The 5,159-nt window shown below is 39.0% G+C and overlaps 1 protein-coding gene across 1 annotated transcript in view; it reads right to left on the reverse strand.

The window, feature by feature from the left end:
• Nucleotides 1-5,159, reverse strand: part of galnt16 (UDP-N-acetyl-alpha-D-galactosamine:polypeptide N-acetylgalactosaminyltransferase 16) — an 80,472-nt gene that overhangs the window by 51,524 nt on the left and 23,789 nt on the right. The window lies entirely within an intron of this gene.

Genomic DNA, 5,159 nt, shown 5'->3' on the forward strand with positions numbered 1-5,159 from the left:
ACATCCGCTTAAATTTGATTAATTCAAAAAATTATTATTTTTGTGTCTTAAATCCACCAGCCATTTTCATATTATACCAACATTTGCAGCATCAGGAGCCTTTTTATTTTTAAACAACAATACAGACAAAACTTTGTCTGTCTCCCGCAACTTCATTGCAACAAACAAAAAAAACAGTGCAACTTTAATCACAATTTTTTACAAAAGCTCCCACAACATCAGGCATTGGGAAGAGACACTCTCAAAAAAAGGCCGCCAAATCCAGGCACACTAACAGGTAGCTCATCCAACCCCACATCAGAACATCAGCATGCCACTAGGCCTTACATGTAGGATGTGTCTTTATAGTATTTGACCTGGCCTATATTAGGAAATAAAATATTGTCACCTCAGTTGCATCACTTTTTGAAGTTCCCCAAGTCTTACTGACTGGACTTCCTCTTAATGCAGCTGCCCTTCTCTGCCTCACCTTGTCTACTACTTCTAACACAGTCCATTTATTGTTATGTCCTTTGTTTTCTAACAATGCCTTGCCAAAGCAACAAGTCAGCAGGTGTGCTTCAGCCATGGATTGCATGTATAGGTGGGGAGAACTGTGTCTCTTCTACAATGGAGTTCTCCTGGTTTTAGCTTGGACATCGTTGCAAAACAGAAAGCTGTTCATCTTTGATTACAAACTCCAATTAAACAGCATTCAAAAGGTCACATGGTGTCCATTCTGCCTGAAAGAACAGAAAGAAAAATATCTACTACCAAACAGCCCAGTGCCGAGATGCACGAATAGGCTTCAATCAGTGTCAATTATCAGATTTAAGTTGGAAACAACTCATTAAACAATGTTTTTTTTTTTTCTTTAGGGGGGGATCATCTGCGTTTCTGGGACATTAATATTTAACTGTCAGGTTGAAAAGCTTCTACAGAACAAAAAGAGTCAGGAGAAGACACCTGAATGTGTCCCGCTGGTTGCTATCCCCTTTAAATTGCTCGGGAGAATAAAAACGGTGCTAATGTGAAGCCGAGAGTTCAGTCTATTTAAGAAAACACCAAGTATAAGACAGAATCGCTACAGGCAGCGGAGGAATAGCAACAAAGGTGTCTTTCTGTCTTCTGTCAGAGCGTGTCTCCAATCGCAGCCATTTGCATTTAACACGAGCAGCGTGGAGGACGTTACTTGTCTTTTATTCTGCAGCATCTCCAGTAAACCAAGACAGGTGCATCTCATCATCTGAAGAGTTTTGTTCCAAATTCAAAGGTCATTTAAACAACACAAGCGTGTGAAGTTGTTTGTAAAGATAATTGTTTTTAAGGGCAAATGAATTATTTGTGTCTGTTAAGTTTGTCTGTAGTAAACCTGGGTGAGTAGGTCATGTTTCTCAGATGAATTTGCTTTTTTCCTCCTTCAACAGTTTGCAGCATCAGCAGGGGTGAGAACAACCCTTTATTTATATGTGCTATGGAGAAATAGGAGTGGTAGGTGTTTGGCAGTTCTATCTCAAATAACCTTAAAAAACAAGTGCTTAGTGGCGCACATACACATGAAGAGGTCCAGGGTTCGAGTCTGACCTGGGAGGATTACCTCCATTTCTTCCCCCCCTGTCTCTCACCTAGCTGTCCTGTCCATTAAAGGTGGAAAAGCCCCAAAAATATAAAAAAAACAAGATCCTCAAGTGCATATCTGACAGGATTTAACGGACGCTGGTCGGAAAGAGCTCGGCTCAGTGCTGCTCATTTTGGCAGTAATTCAGCGCACATAAAAGGCTTGATAAACAACCAGCATTACACAACAGTAAAAGAAGAGTTTAAAGTGCCTTTTTCTTTCTTTTTTTTTCTTGCCTCAAGCAGGAGTCATCATCTACAGACTGTTTCTACGGAGACACTGTGGGGGCCGGACAGATACTCTGATACAAACCCACTGAGCACATCATGGTTTGATATTTTCACTTTCTCACTAAATTACTGTTTTTTTTTTATTTATGAATGTATTGTATTATTTATGTATGAGTGTGAACAGACTCCTAGGAGTGGAGATTAAAATATGTGATTACAGAAACGTCTGCAGTGGAGGTGAGACCCACTCAAAGAGCCCGGAGCCAAAAGTTGACTTTACTGAAGAATGGATAAGTTTGTGTTCATATTTCCAACTTTCAGTAACGCTAAACGTGACCCCTTCCTGATCAGCCTGTATTATTTATTGATTGTTTCTATCTCCTATTATTTCCATCTCAATTGTTTTAGGGGTTACTTCCACACAGGAAGAACAAAATACTAGATATGTTAAACACCAGAACGCATTTTTTCCCCTCTCAACAATTCCTTAATTCCTTCTGATTCTGCGGGCCGGGCTGGAATCTTTGATGGACCCTATGTGGCCCCCCAAGCGCTGGCTTAAAAGATGAGGCTTACAACCTTCAATATTTTTTGTTATTGACGATAAATCCCATGAAAAGACCAAAACCAACAAAGTGTTTGTTTGCCTCTCAGTACTTTCTCACTCCCGTCTGTGGCTCTTAGCTCCAAACAAACTTTAAAAAAAACAAGAATAAATCATTTTATTGTTAGAAAAGGCTCAGTAATATTCTAACACACCTGAACACTGGTTTTTAAAAACATGTTACTCAACCCCAGACTATTGTTAGCTTTAGATCTGGTTCTGTGGGGACTAATTACAGCAGCGGGATGGCTGATGTGGGATTGAGGGAAAATAAATGAGAGTGCCCGTGGTCTTTGTAATAAAAGGGAAATGACACCCAGTGCAGCAGTAGGGCTCATTGGTGCGGTTTAATAGGTTTTGGACAATAAGAGGAGCTCTATGGCTCAGAGGGAGACATTATTTAGGCTTTCACCACACAGAAAATACCTATTATTAAGATCAAGTTATTGTTGGTTTTGGTCTTTTCATTGAACTTGTTGACAATAAGAAAAATCTAGACCATCAGCAGACTAGCCCTTTAACTGGGAAAGGAGATTCATTTGGACACTTCATTTATGTGCTCCCAAAATGGCCTCACTGAAATCATCCATCCTAATCCTACATTAATTCTTTAGTACTTTGACAGTTGCTAAACCGTTGCAGTTTCAGTCATTTCTCAAGCTAAAATGACAAACATCTGCTGGGTCCAGCTTGTCCAATGTGAGCATCTCTGTGTTTTAGAATATTTCTTTATTAGAAGTATCTTTGGGTTTTGTCATGTTGGTCAGACAGAACATTTGAAGACTTTACTTTGTGCTCTGGGACAGTGTGATTGGTTTTCTTTTTGGAAAGGTTTCATAGACTAAACTATGGAAGTACATTGAATTCACAAAAGAAAACAGCTTGTATTATTATGAGTTACTATCTCATAATTTACGAGAAAAGATAAGATCCTGTACTTATGAGAAATGTTAAGGTGTATCATGGCTAACCTAGGTTACAGGATAAAACAGTGGGCAAGGGCAATATTAATGCTACTTAGTGTGGATGGCATTATATTTCATTTACAAGATCCCTCCATTTTGAGTTAATTAAGTTATCGTCTTTCATCCAGTTCCTTGTAATTTGATTAATCATTGCCAACCTAATTACTAGGGACAGGCGAGGGTCTCTTTTCAATCCCTTGAAAGAAATTTCACATATTTTTGAAAGTTTTTAATGGAATTTTCCCAGAAACCAATTATAACCCTTCACGACAAAAATATATGACTGTGGATTTCCATGTATTTGTTTGTTATATTTGAATGTCCATTCCTTCTCAGTATGAGACACTGGTAAATATGAATGTTCCTTAGTGTGGATGGTGTTAATATGTACTGTATGTCCACGCAGATCATAATGTTTTTGATAAAACAACAGAAGCCTGCCTCCTCATGCTTGTCTGTTGGAACTGTTGGTACATGTACTGTAACGCGTCAATGCTCTATGATCTCAGGCGGCAGTCTGACGCCAGACAGGAGAGAAAGCCAACAGGGCCTGACGGTGTGAACCCATTAAGAGCTGCACGAAGTCAAACCAACTCTAAAAGTCCCAGGGACGTTGTCTTTTATGTGCATAATCTTTGCATTTCATGGACGCTCCAGATAAAACACTAGTGATTAGTCGACATTGTTACCTAACAAACGCTACCAAACAGACATGATGACATGGATTAGGAGACTGTTTTACAGTAAACTGGAGCTTAATCAGGCTTGTGTACCTGGGGTGCCGGTTGGCTTCTGCCTTCCTAAATTCAATATGCTTCTGTTTTGTCAGCATGTGCTTCTTAAGCCCAAACAAAGTCTCCAGTCTGCAGAGAGAGCAGCAACACAGGAAGCAGCCTGAATAAGAGGGATTATTGTTAAGACAGCTAAACAAATCAGCAACGCTGCTTCTTTTGGCTTTTACTTTGGCTGAACTTTCTTGTTTTCTAGGTCGAGGATTTTACCTAATTCAGGGATTAACTTCATTCTATTCAGAAACGTGGGGCATGAAACAAACAATGGTTTTGCACAGTTTACGGTTTCTATTTTGTGGTTTTTAATATAGGGATGAAATTAAGACAAATTTGTGGAGTTGATCCAAATTAATTTCTCATGACAGGTCTATGCCCCTGTCCAGGGGAAGTGACAGGTGCATAACAGGACTCTGGGTCATGCGTGTTGATCATGACTCGGATATTGAGGCTTCACAGTCTGGTTACGTTTTTGTTCCTGTTGTGCTTAAATGATTAGACGATTCAATTGATTTATTATTACACATAAATTAAAATCTATTTTGATAACAGATTTTGAGTTTCAAGAATGCCATACAGCTTCTCAAGCGGGACGATCGGCAGCTTTTCCCTTTTTTTTTTTTGGTTGTACATTTAATATTTTGAGGTTTTGTCCAGACAGAACGGGCTCTTAGAACTCGTGGTGGGTATCTTCCACTTTTCTCTCATATTTTATTCTCGAATCAATCAACTGAGAAAATGAAAAAAGAAAAAGTGACAGAGTAAATAAACCATTTGAATGATTGTTAGTTGCCACAGTTTTCTTTAGTAACTTCACTGAAACTGTATTAACTTTGTCTATTTTTATTTCAAGTCATGTTATTTTACTTTACTTTATCGGATTATTGTAATAAATGGGAATGAGAAGCGTTCAATCCCCAGACTGACAGGATAATATCTGGGCGGGGAAAGTTAAAGAGCAGTGCTGGTCCCCCC

The sequence above is a fragment of the Etheostoma spectabile genome, unplaced genomic scaffold (assembly GCF_008692095.1).
Source record: "Etheostoma spectabile isolate EspeVRDwgs_2016 unplaced genomic scaffold, UIUC_Espe_1.0 scaffold314, whole genome shotgun sequence".
NCBI classification, from domain to species: domain Eukaryota; kingdom Metazoa; phylum Chordata; class Actinopteri; order Perciformes; family Percidae; genus Etheostoma; species Etheostoma spectabile.